Source organism: Pristiophorus japonicus, unplaced genomic scaffold (assembly GCF_044704955.1).
Source record: "Pristiophorus japonicus isolate sPriJap1 unplaced genomic scaffold, sPriJap1.hap1 HAP1_SCAFFOLD_89, whole genome shotgun sequence".
In the NCBI taxonomy this organism is placed as follows: Eukaryota; Metazoa; Chordata; class Chondrichthyes; family Pristiophoridae; genus Pristiophorus; species Pristiophorus japonicus.
Window position 1 is genome coordinate 2,538,466 of NW_027254813.1, and position 14,422 is coordinate 2,552,887.

The window sequence follows — 14,422 nt, forward strand, 5'->3', positions numbered from 1 at the left end:
TCATCTGCAAACCTGGAGATATTACACTCAATTCCTTCATCCAAATCATTGATGTATATTGTAAAGAGCTGGGGTCCCAGCACTGAGCCGTGCGGCACTCCACTAGTCACTGCCTGCCATTCTGAAAAGGACCCTTTTATCCCAACTCTCTGCTTTCTGTCTGCCAACCAGTTTGCTGTCCACGTCAGTATATTACCCCCAATACCATGTGCTTTGATTTTGCACAGCAATCTCTTGTGTGGACCCTTGTCAACAACCTTTTGAAAGTCCAAATATACCACATCCACTGGTTCTCCCTTGTCCACTCTACTAGTTACAGCCTCAAAAATTCCAGAAGATTTGTCAAGCATGATTTCCCTTTCATAAATCCATGCTGACTTGGACCGATCCTGTCACTGCTTTCCAAATGCGTTGCTATTTCATCCTTAATAATTGATTCCAACATTTTCCCCACGACTGATTCAGGCTAACCGGTGTATAATTAACCGTTTTCTCTCTCCCTCCCTTCTTAAAAAGTATTTTTACATTAGCTACCCTCTTGTCCATAGGAACTGATCCCGAGTCAATAGACTGTTGGAAAAAAATCACCAATGCATCCACTATTTCTAGGGCGACTTCCTTAAGTACTCTTGGATGCAGACTATCAGGCCCCGGGGATTTATCATCCTTCAATCCCATCAATTTCCCACCTCATAAGGATATCCTTCAGTTACTCCTTCTCACTCGTCCCTCGATCCCCGAGTACTTTTGGAAGGTTATTCGTGTCTTCCTTCGTGAAGATGGAACTGAAGTATTTGGTCAATTGGTCTGCCATTTCTTTGTTCCCCAATATAATTTCACCTGAATCCGACTGCAAGGGACCTACAGTTGTCTTCACTAATCTTTTTCTCTTCACATGTTTACAGAAGCTTTTGCAGTCAGTTGTTATATTCCAAGCAAGCTTCCTCTCAAAATCTATTTTCCCCCTCCTCATGAAACCCTTAGTCCTCCTCTGTTGAATTCAAAATTTCTCCCAGTTCTCAGGTTTGTTCCTCTTTCTGGCCAATTTATTTTCCTCTTCCTTGGTTTTAACACTATACTTAATTTCCCTTGTTAGCCACGGTTGAGCAACGTTCTCCGTTCTATTTTTACTCCAGACAGGGATGTGCAATTGCTGAAGTCACCCGTGTGATCTTTAAATGTTTGCCATTGCCTATCCACCATCAACCCTTTAAGTATCCTTGGCCAGTCTATTCTAGCCAATTCACACCTCATACCGTCAAAGTTACCTTTCCTTAAGTTCAGGACCCAAGTTTCTGAAATAACTGTGACACTCTCCATCTTAATGAAGAATTCTACCATATTATTTTACTCGTCCCCAAGGGTCCTCGCACAACAAGATTGATAATTAGCCCCTTCTCATTACACATCACCCAGTCAAGAATGGCCAGATCTCTTCTGGGTTGAGAAAACCATCCATAATACACTCCATGAAATCCTCCTCCAACACATCACTACCATGTGTTTAGCTCAATCACGATGTAGATAAAATTACCCATGATAAATGCTGTACCACCACTGCACACATCCCTTCTTTCTTCTTTGATGCTGTCCCCAACCCGACCACTACTAACCAGTGAGACAGACATTGCAGCAAGTGACTGGTTATTGTGAAACAGCAATTGCTAAAAGAGCAGTGACCACGACATGATTTAAGCACGCAACTCGTTGATCTAGAGTCAGGCGCACTACCGTTGCACCACAAGGTCTACACAGTCGTTAAGGGATGTTCGCCTATATGAGGGTTCTGCAATACAAGGGACTTTAAAATCCCAGCCCATTCCCACCAGGTATCACAAGCAGCGCTCACCTGACAGTCACTGGATGGTTTGTTCGAAAACTTTTATCTTGCTTTCACAGGAAAGCATCATTAATTAACCCTTCACCTTCTTTTGCACAATCAAACAAATGCTAACTCAGGGACACTCCATACTTCAATCATTTGGCCTGTGCTTTGGGGAGCGGCCAGGGAAGTGGAACTGAGTCCATGATCAGATCAGCCATGATCGTATCAAATGGCGGAGCAGGATCGAGGGGCCGAATGGCCCACTCCTGCTCCTATTTCATATGTTCTTATGGATGTTAACCCATTTTACTCACTGTATTTTAGCTTTCTGGTTCAAAGTGTTCATTGCCGATGACACCAGGAATCTGGTGCAAATTTTATCAAATTTATCAGCACCGATTATTCCTACCGTGCACACAAAATACAATCAGTAGTGAAGATAAAATCCCACCGTGTGTATTTTCAGATTTAACGCAGTAGCATTTCAAATAAAGTGAAAGAATTTTACACGAAAAAATATGCAAGTGTTACCTGTATTTGTGTCTTTAATTAAACTTTGTGGCCTCTGACTCCCGTTCATGCCACAGCTGAATAAGAGAGGAGGGTTTGACATTGCCCAGACTGCACTGCCCCTGATATTTGTCAGCTCATCCTTTATATTCAGTGGTTTCTCGCCTTTGATGGGCTGAAGTGTAGCTGATATCACTTTGGCCTCACACGCAAAAGGTTCCCGTGGATCCATTTTCTCTCACTCAAAGTTATCTATTTATTGGTGAAATAAACAGCAATTAATGAATAAGGGAGCCCTTTTGCCAGGAGAATAAATAGCAAATAAAAACAGCAAATGCTGGAAATCTCAGCAAGTCAGGCAGCATTTGCAGGGAGACGAAACTCGCCTCCGATTGTTCATCCACAGCAAGTTTAAAAATAATGTTTCTGTCTGGGATTGAACTTGGGACCTTTTGCATGTAAAGCAAACGTGATAACAACTACACTACAGAAACCTCTGGCACAACATCCCCCTCAGCGAGGAGCTGACCAGTGAGCTCCCTCTGTGCTGATCGGGAATGTGTTGGCTCTCCTGAAACAAATTCTGTCCCACACTGAGAATTCTCAATCCTTCTCCTCCGCTGCCCTTTACAGAAATGTCACGGATCACCCAGCCACCGTGTTCATTTCCACATCCTCACAGTGGGGCCACAAGGCTCCTACCGTCTCCCCGCAATCAGCGAACTCACCCAGTTTACAAAATTAAACCCCAAACACGTGCCAGGCAAAGTACAGGAGAAGCCAGATAGTCTGTAATCTCGGTCTATCACAGAGAGTATTTGTATTCATGGTGATTACAGCAATTATTAAGCGTCTCACAGACCACAATTATTTTTCTGCGATGAATTGATCGAGGATTGAAACCAGGTTAGTGCGCCGGGTCTTAACCCCTCGACCACCAGGGAACAGGTACGATGCATGTCGATATATTTATATATATTTATATATGAACCTGAATGTCAATGGCTACCTACCTAGACCTCGTGGCGCCCACGGTAGTGCGTCTAACTTTGAGTGAGAGAAACGGTTCCACAGTGACACCTGTCATGTGTTCTACATGGTTACTGCTTGTACTATTACAAGGTGTGCCACCAGAGTGCACTGCAGTGGGAGACTTGTAGCTTACCTGCACAGGTGTGCCTGGCCTAGTATAAAAGGCAGGCCACCAGGTGTGATCCTCACTCTGTGGTTATCAATAAAGGACTCAGGTCACTACAGTTAAAGAACGACACATTGTCTCGTGGAGTCATTATCAGAGCATTTGAAGGTATAACAAGGGAGCCAAAAGCCTCAGAAACTGGAAATTCTAGCAAAGCGTAGAAGTCATGCTGTAGGTGCCTGGGACAACACATTGCTCAATGTTCTCCACACGTGAAGGAAGAGTGTTTCTTCGACAGAAAGACTGGGCATCTTGCGAAGGCATGCCGACTGAAGGGTAAACCTATTTTCAAAGCTATGAGTACAGCGTTCAAAGCTATGAGTAGCAAATCCCAAGAGACGACATAGTATGGAAGACCAACAACAGGACGATGAGATGTTAGAGTTACACATCATCAGGAGCAATACTTTAACGGACAGTGATTCGGAAAGCATCAAAATCCACAGAGATGCATGATTTCCAACTGGAGAAACCCAAGATAGAGCAGCGAGGCGACTCGGGAGAGTAAATTCCTGTGCTTGGTCATATCACTGTACCGATCGGTGAAATATAAAGATTAATTTCAGAACTTGCCTCGAATAGTAGTGAAAAGAGACAACTCTGCCTTACAAGGAAGTAATTGATTAAGCTCACTGAACCTGGATTGTAGTCAGATTTTCTGTGTGGAAGCAAGATTTTCATCAACGGATGAGGTTATCAAGAAGTATCCAAAGGTGTTCTGCGAAACGGACAGTCCGATGCAAGGCTTCAAGGCGAGTGTCAGGGTACAGAAGGACGCTAGATTGGTTAACTACAGCCCCGTTCCGTACCATATGCACTCAAGGAGAAAGTTGAGCATGAACTAAAAAACTAGAAGGTATTAACCGTTACACTGCGGAAACATCTCCACTTTCAGCGCAAGATTAACAAAATTAAACCCAATGAGATCGGGAGATAAGTTCCTCACATGCTCAGGGCAAAATAAATAATTGTCGTTCTACAAAAGAATGAACAAATTTCAGCACCAGGTCAGACGGAAATGTTAAGAGAGCAGGTGGACTGCTGAATCGCACTTTTAAGGAGTTGGTGGTGACAAAGCAAATGGGTTCTGCCGAATGATGAAATATAAGAAATGTCTGCAATAGGATTCGAACACTATCTATAGTGACCTGAACACATCACCTTAGACCACTCGGCCATCATTACTATTCAGTGCTGTGTGTGGCCACCTGCACGTTGATTTTGAACTTTTGTGTCCTGTCACATGAAATAAATCAGGGCAGCAGGCGGATCTCTGCCTGACACCGGGGAAAGAGTGAGACAGACCTTGGAGCAAGGGTCTGGTTATTGTCAAACATCAAATGAAATATTAATTCTGGAAGAATAACATTGAAACGAAATGTGATCCTGACACCCAGAAACAAGTGCTAAGGCAAATGGATAAATGCTGCATCCCTTTCTGCAAAAAATTCCTTTCACAAACATTTCTCTGAACAAAACGTCACAAAACAAAAATGTTCCTTTCAACGTCATTAAACTCCCGAATTTCCACGCCCTGCGACTCTCCTGAATCAGATGCCTCAAGTTTTGCGGACTCCATCCATATCCCTTTGCTCCAAGGTCTGTCTCCCTGTTTCCCCGGTGTCAGGCAGAGATCCGCCTGCAGCCCTCGTTTATTTCACTCTCTATGAATCTCTCTAATATTCCAACAGCAGCCATGGTTGTGTGAAGGTTTGTATTCTGTTAATCGTCGCCAATTGTTGTGAAAAGTAGAACACCAGGAGGCTGAGTACTGTGAGCTAAACTTAGTGTGATCTTAGTCATCTTTATTACAACTCCAGAGTGCCTGAACAACATGGCAGCCAACCTTTTATACTGGCCCTGCAGGTGAGGGCAGGTGACCATTAGGACTCCACCAGTCACGCCCTCTGGTGGCAAGTATGACATAGTTACATACTTCACATAATTGTTATCGTTAAGAAGTTATAATTCCAATGAATGCCTGCATCATCAGAAAGGAGCCTGGTTTGTAGGACAAGGCTACATATCAGGAAGGAGTGTAGTTAGATGACAAGGGAAGTGATACTCTGATGATAAGTTTGGAGAATAAAAAGACTAAATACTGGAAACACTGAGCAGGCCAGGCAGCATCTGTGGAGAGAGAAACATAGTTAGCGTTTCAGGTTAATGACCTTCCATCAGAAGTTGGGCAGTTGTGTTAGGTAATACTATTAAAAGTTTCAATTGTCACAAAGCAGGGGTAAGGTAAAGATATAAAATGTGGCATTTGGAACAGATAGTTTGAATCCGATTAATGTTTGATCAATTTGTACACCGAGCTGAAAACTGCAACGTGTTTGAGTTCTTCGGCTAACATTCGCAAGGTTTTGGTGTAAGTACTATTAAGTGTATGTTTCATTATTGTCTGCTTAATAACTCTGACATTTAATGTTGCGGACCCTATTCCTGCACTGCGTGTGTTCCAGCTCTGTTTGGAGCACCGATCCCTTCAATCCGTCGCTTACAGGGACAGTTGGATTCACCATTTCTCTGTTTGGTGAAATTTAAAAGATTGAATGCGGCACACATCTACCTGGTCACCTACTCACTAACCGCTACACGCTGCTCCCGTGAGATGGATGCAGAGTTACTGTTACAAGCTTGAACGCAGGTTCAAGCAGAACTCATTCATAGAAAGTCCAAGTCCCTGAGGCACCTGATTTTTTGCACCAAACTCCTTCGCAACGAGTTGCGGTTCATGTGGGGTGATTTGGGCACATCTTTCCCCACACGATAACACTTCAAACACAACTCAACGGATGCAAAGCGCTTTGGGGCGTCATGAGTTACTGAAAGGTATTGTAGAAATGCAAGTCCTTCTTTGCAAAAGTTTGATGCAATTTCAAAATTTCTGGGTAAACTGAGCGATCGTCCGGGATTTGAACCCGGGACGTCTCGCAAATTTCAAGCAATAACCCCGAAGCGAGAATCATACACCTAGACCAACGAGCCAACTGCTCGATAAACGTGGAGATAAGGTGTAACCATTATTGAAACATTTTTAGTGTGTTGCTATTCTTGATCGGAGGAGCACATGAGATGGAATCAGTGACTTTGCTTTTTCGACCTGTCTTCTGAAGCACCGCACGGTCCAACTCCGACAGTCAATGAGCTGTTGGGACGTTAGTGTATCCAGGCTGTGTGTGGTCACCCCAAGCACAGCAGAGGGGTTTCTGCATTAGTTCTGGGTGGGGACAGTATCTTTCCCCTTCTCTCTTCCTCTTGTCTATAACCCTGTGCTTTTGTTTCTCTATTTATTCCCCTGTCTCAGTTTCTAGTGTTTAAAAGGGAACAAAAGATGAAATGGGTCTCACTGTGGAACAATTTCTCTCACTCAAAGTTAGACACACTACGGTGGGCAGCACGAGGTCTAGGTAGGTAGCTGTTGATATTCAGGGTCATATATAAATATATATAAATATATCGACATATATCGTAACAGTTCCCTGGTGGTCGAGCGATAAAGACCCGGTGGACTAACCTGGTTTCAATCCTCGATCAATTCATCGCATAAAAATAATTGAGGTCTGTGAGACGATTAATAATTGCTGTAACCACCATGAATACCGATACTTTCTGTGATAGACCGAGCTTACAGACTATCTGACTTTTCCGGGCATGTATTCCGGGTTTAATTTTGTAAACTGGGTGAGTTCGCTGATCGCGGAGAGAAAGGTCGGAGCCTCTGTGGCCCCACTGTGAGGATGTGGAAGTGAACACGGTGGCTGGGTGATCCCTGACATTTCTGTAAAGGGCAGCGGAGGAGAAGGATTGAGAACATTCAGTGCAGGACAGAAGTTGTTTTAGGTGAGCCAACACACAATGCCGATCAGCACAGACGGAGCTCACTCGTCACCTCCCCTCTGTTGGGGTTAATGTACCAGAGGTTTCTGTAGTGTAGTGGTTATCACGTTTGCTTTACACGGGGAAGGCCCCTGGTTCAATCCGAGTTTCGTCTCCTGGCAAATGCTGCCTGACCTGCTGAGATTTCCAGCATTTGCTATTTTTTCTCCTGGTAAAAGGGCTCCCTTATTCCTTAATTGCTCTTTATTTCACTTCAATAAATAGATAACTTTGACTGAGAGAAAACGGATCCACCGGGGACCTTTTGCGTGTGAGGCCAACGTGATATCCGCTGCACTGCAGCCCATCAAAGGGTGAGAAACCACTGAATATAAAGGATGAGCTGGTCAACGTCAAACGCTCCTTTCTTATTCAGCAGTGGCATGAACGCGAGTCAGACGCCACAAAGTTTAATTAAAGACACAAATACAAGTAACACTTGCAAATCTTTTCACTGTAAAATTCTTTCACTTTATTTGAAATCCGACAGCATTGAATCTGAAAATACGCACGGTGGGATTTTATCTTCACGACTCATTTTATTTTGTGTGCACGATAGGAAAAACCGGTGCTGCTAAATTTGATAAAAGTTGCCCCAGATACCTGAAGACTTTGAACCAGAAAGCTAAAATACAGTGAGTAAAATGGGATATGGTTTTCGAGTTGAGATGCAAAGCACAGGCCAAATGATTGAAGTATGGAATGTCCCTGAGTTAGCATTTGTTTGATTGTGCAAAAGTAGTTGAGGGGTTAATTAATGATGGTTTCCAGTGAAAGCAAGAGAACATTTTTCGAATAAACCATACGGTGACTGTCCGGTGAGCGCTATTTGTGATACCTGGTGGGAATGGGTGGGGATTTTAAAGCCCCTTGTATTGCAGAACCTTCATATAGACAAAAATCTCCAGTTCACTGTGTAGGTCTCATGGTGCAACGGTAGTGTGTCTGACTCCTGATCCGAAGGTTGCGTATTCAAATCACTTTGGGTCAGTGTTTTTTTGGATATTTTTCTTCCAGAATTAATATTTCATTTGCTGTTTGACAATCACCAGACCCTTGCTCGAAGGTCTGTCTCACTGTTTCCCCGGTGTCAGGCAGAGATACACCTGCTGCCCTCAATTATTTCTTGTCACAGGACACAAAATGTCAAATCAATCTGCAGGTGGCCACACACAGCAGTGAGTAGTCAGGATGGCCGAGCGGTCGAAGGTGCTATGTTCAGTTCAAAATCTATCTTGAAGACAAGGGTCCAAATGCCACTTCTGGTGTTTATTATTTTTAATCATGAAGCAGAAACAAAAACCAACTTTGTTAATATTGAACCATTAATGTCAATTATTTCATTTTTTCTAATCTTTAATTGATCAATGTTCACGCCCGGTTGCGATGCGGGGACTTTTCACGTGTTAAGCGAATGTGATAACCACTACACTACGGAAACACTACAATTGACACAATGCGAGGAACATAACCAGAGCTTTAACCTACACAGCTGGCCGATACTTCAGGAGCTGGTTTTACGAGAATAGAATGACGGTGCTATATTTAGGAAGGCTGTGAGTGTGGTAGGAATTGATCTCGTGTTTCCCAGACTTTACACATCGGAACAGGAGCTGGCCATTTAGCAGCGAGTGGTTAGGATCAGGAATGTACGGCTTGAGACTTTCTGGCCTGAGGTAAGAAGGTGGTGCTCAGGAATAAGGTGAAAGGTTGAATCTTCTGCACTGACTCTCTTTAACAAACTCCAGCACCAGGTCAGACGGAAATGTTAAGCGAGCAGCTGAACTGCTGAATCCCACTTTGAAGGAGTTGGCCGTGGTGTCAAACAAATGTGTTCTGTTTAATGATAATTATATTTAGAATTGGAATTCAAGCTGAACACACGTGTAGAGGAGACAGTGACCTTAACACAGCACCTTCGACCGCCCGGCCATCCTGACTATTCAGCGCTGTGTGTGGCCACCTGCAGGTTGATTTTGAACTTTTGTGTCCTGTCACATGAAATAAATGAGGGCTGCAGGCGTATCTCTGCCTGACAACGGGGAACCAGTGAGATAGACCTTCGAGCAAGGGTCTGGTTATTGCCAAACAGCAAAGGAAATATTAATTCTGGAAGAACCATATCCAAAAGAGCAATACCCTAACATGATTTCAACCCACAACCTGTTGATTTGGAGTCAGACACACTATCGTTGCACCACGAGGCCTACACAGTGAGCTGGAGATGTTCATCTATATGAAGGTTCTGCAATACAAGGGGCTTTAAAATCCCTGCCCATTCCCACCAGGTATCAAAAGCAGCGCTCAGCTGACAGTCACCGGATGGTTTGTTCGAAAACTTTTCTCTTGCTTTCACGGGAAACCATCATTAATTAACCCCTCACCTTCTTTACACAATCAAACAAATGCTAACTCAGGGACACTCCATACTTCAATCATTTGGCCTGTGCTTTGGGGAGCGGGCAGGCAAATGGACCTGAGTCCATTATCAGATCAGCCATGATTGTATTAAATTGTGGAGCAGGCTCGAGGGGCCGTATGGCCCACTCCTGCTCCTATTTCTCATGATCTTATGTTCTTATGCATGTTAACCCATTTTACACAATGTATTTTAGCTTTCTGGTTGAAAGTGTTCATTGCCGATGACACCACGAATCTGGGGCAACTTTTATCAAATTTATCAGCACCGATTATTCCTACCCTGCACACAAAATACAATCAGTAGTGAAGATAAAATACAGCCGTGTGTATTTTCAGATTAAACGCAGTAGCATTTGAAATAAAGTGAAAGCATTTTACACTGAAAAGATTTGCAAGTGTTACTTGTATTTGTGTCTTTAATTAAACTTTGTGGCGTCTGACTCCCGTTCATGCCACTGCTGAATAAGAAAGGAGGGTTTGACATTGAACAGACTGCACTGCCCCTGATATTTGTCAGCTCAGCCTTTATATTCAGTGGTTTCTCGCCCTTTGATGGGCTGCAGTGTAGCGGATATCACGTTGGCCTCACACGCAAAAGGTCCCCGGTGGATCCGTTTTCTCTCACTCAAAGTTATCTATTTATTGGTGAAATAAAGAGCAATAAATGAATGAGGGAGCCCTTTTGCCAGGAGAATAAATAGCAAATAAAAACAGCAAATGCTGGAAATCACAGCAGGCCAGGCAGCATTTGCAGGAAGACGAAACTTGCCTCCGATTGTTCATCCACAGCAAGTTTAAACATAATTTTTCTGCCTGGGATTGAACCAGGGACTTTCCGCGTGTGAAGCAAACGTGATCACCACAACGTCAAACCCTCCTTTCTTATTCAGCAGTGGCATGAACGGGAGTCAGAAGCCACAAAGTTTAATTATAGACACAAATACAAGTAACACTTGCAAATCTTTTCAGTGTAAAATTCTTTCACTTTATTTGAAATCCGACAGCATTGAATCTGAAAATACGCACGGTGGGATTTTATCTTCACGAGTGATTTTATTTTGTGTGCACGATAGGAAAAACCGGTGCTGCTAAATTTGATAAAAGTTGCCCCAGATCCCTGAAGACATTGAAGCAGAAAGCTAAAGTACAGTGAGTAAAATGGGATATGGCTTTCGAGTTAAGATGTAAAGCACAGGCCAAATGATTGAAGTATGGAATGACCCTGAGTTAGCATTTGTTTGATTGTGCAAAAGAAGGTGAGTGGTTAATTAATGATGGTTTCCCGTGAAAGCAAGAGAAAAGTTTTCGAGCAAACCATTCGGTGACTGTCCGGTGAGCGCTGTTTGTGATACCTGGTGGGAATGGGCGGGGATTTTAAAGCCCCTTGTATTGCAGAACCTTCATATAGACGAACATCTCCAGCTCACTGTGTAGGTCTCATGTTGCAACGGTAGTGTGTCTGACTCGAAATTAGAAAGTTGCGTGTTCAAATCACGTTAGGTTCAGTGTTTTTTTGGATATTTTTCTTCCAGAATTAATATTTCATTTGCTGTTTGACAACAACCAGACCCTTGCTGCAATGTCTGTCTCACTGTTTCCCCGGTGTCAGGCAGAGATACGCCTGCTGCCCTTATTTATTTCATGTGACATGACACAAAAGTTCAAAATCAACCTGCAGATGGCCACATAAAGCACTGCATAGTCAGGATAGCCGAGCGGTCTAAGGTACTGTATTCAAAATGCAGTTTTCTCTGAAGGTGAGGGTTCGAATCCCACTTGTGACGTTTCTGATCTGAAAGCGGAACCCATTTGTTTTGTCATCACCAACTCCTTAAAAGTGCAATTCAGCAGTCCACGTGCTCGCTTTACATTTCCGTCTGACCTCGTGCTGAAGTTTGTTCATTCTTTTGTGGACCATCAATCATATATTTTGCCCTGAGCATGTGAGGAACTTTTATCCCGATCTCATTGGGTTTAATTTTGGTCATCTGGTGCTGAAAGTGGAGATGTTTCCGCAGTGTAACGGTTAACACGTTCGCCTCACACGCGAAAGCACCTCGGACGGAAATATTTTCTGGAGCTTTCTCATGCATGTTCAGAGGAGAGTTTGTTCTCCTGTGAAAGGTCAAGAGATCATAAGAACGCAAGAGATAGGAACAGGAGTCAGCCATTCGGCCCATTTTCAAGTTTTCAAGATCTTTCCGCCCGGTTTCGGACCGGGGACCTTTCGTGTGTGAGGCGAATGTGATAACTACTACACTTCGGAAACACGATGATAGAATTTATCACAGGATAAAACCACAGCTGTAACCTACACAGCTAGCCGAGAATTCAGGAACTTGTTTCAAGAGAATAGAATGAGGGTGCTATATTTAAGAAGGCTGTAAGTGTGGCCTTCGACAGCGTGGTCCATTTTCCACGCCTCGGGAACCTACTATCAGCAAGGGCAGACATCGAAGACGAGGTCCAACACCGCCTCCAGTGTGCCAGCACAGCCTTCGATCACCTGAGGAGGAGAGTGTTTGAAGACCAGGACCTCAAATCTGGCACCAAGCTTATGGTGTGCAGGGCGGTGGTGATAACTGCCCCGCGGTATGGATCCGAGACATGGACTATATACAGCAGACATCTCAAATCACTGGAGAAATAACACCAGGGCTGTCTCCGCAAGATCCTGCAAATCCCCTGGGAGGACAGACGCACCAACATCAGTTTTCTCGATCAGGCCAACAGCCCCAGCATTGAAGCACTGACCACACTCGGCCAGCTCCGTTGGGCTTGCTACATTGTCCACATGCCCAACACGAGACTCTCTGAGCAAACGCTCTACTCAGAACTCCGACACGGTAAGCGAGCCCGAGGTCGGCAGAGGAAACGTTTCGGCCCCACCCTCAAAGCCTCCCTGATAAAATGCAACATCCCCACCGGCACCTGGGAGTCCTTGTTCCTCGGGTTGAGTTGCCTGTGCTGCATAATCCGTGCCGGATCGATCATCCTCTGCCACGTGGTATGTCACAGCACGTTTGCACATTCACTGGAGGTACCCCATCGTTGTGCAGCCTTTGCACACGTAGTGCTTGAATCGATATTGATGGGCCCGAGGATTATCCCCGCAGCACCAACACGTTGCTAATAGATTAACATCGATCCCCGATGGCCGACTCTGAGTCATCACAGGTCTTGCAGCCACAGACGTATAGACGTTGCCATATGCATTTCGGCCTGCTAGCGACATCATTTTATGCACAGTACTTGCCGATGAGCTTTGATGTTGAGAATATATCTGTTTGGTGTTATCGTCCTTGGCCATGCATGCCTGGGCGATCGCGATGGCCCTGCTCTGGTCTCGGGTTTCAGCAGGCAGCAGCTTTCGAAGAATGACCTCGTGGCTGATGCCCAGCACGTAAAAGTCCTACAGCATTTGCCCCAACGCAGCTCCAAAATAGCAAAGTCCCGCGAGGTGTCTCAGGTCAGTGACATAATCCGCCAGGTCCTGGTCCCCGGAGCGATGGTGCGTGTTAAAACGATATCTGGCCATGAGGATATTCTCCTTCGGCTTTAGGTAGTCCCAAACCAGTGTGCACAACGCTGAATATTCCTTCTCCTTTGGTTTTGTCGGTGTGAGCAGATTCTTGATGAGGCTGTATATTTTAGGCCGACAGATGGTGAGGAGAACCGCCCTCTGATCGGCCACGTTCGTGTCTCCTTCCAGCTCGTTGGCCACAAAGTACAGGTCGAGCTGCTCGACGAAGGCTTCCCAATCATCATCCTCTTTGGATCTCTCTAATATTCCAACAGCAGCCATGGTTGCGTGAAAATTCGAATTCTGTTACTCGTCGCCAATTGTTGTGCATAGAAGGACTCCCCGAGGCTGAGTTCTGAGAGCTAAATTTAGTGTGATCTTAGTCGTCTTTATTACAACTGCAGTGTGCCTGAACTAAATGGCAGCCAACCTTTTATACTGGCCCTGTTCGTGTGGGCAGGTGACCATTAGTACTCCAACAGTCGCGCGCTCTGGTGGCTAGTATTACATCGTTACATACTTCATATAATTGTTATCATTAAGAAGTTATAATTCCAATGAATGCCTGAATCATCCGAAAGGAGTCTGGTTTGTAGGACAAGGCTACATATCAGGAAGGAGTGTAGTTAGATGACGAGGGAAGTGATATTCTGATTATATTTTGGAGAATAAAAAGAGTAAATGCTGGAAACACTGAGCAGGTCACGCAGCATCTGTGGAGAGAGAAACAGAGTTAACGTTTCAGGTTAATGACCTTCCATCAGAAGTTGGGCACTTGTGTTCGGTAATACTATTAAAAGTTTAAATTGTCACGAAGCAGGGCTAAGGAAAAGATATAAAATGTGCCATTTGGAACAGATAGTTTAGAATCCGATTAATGTTTGATCAATTTGTACACCGAGCTGGGAACTGTAACGTCTTTGAGTTCTTCGGCTAACATTCGCATGGTTTGGCTGTAAGTACTGTTAAGTGTATGTTTAATTATTGCCTGCTTAATAACTTTGACATTTAATGTTGCGGACCCTATTCCTGCACTGTGCGTGTTCCAGCTCTGTTTGGAGCA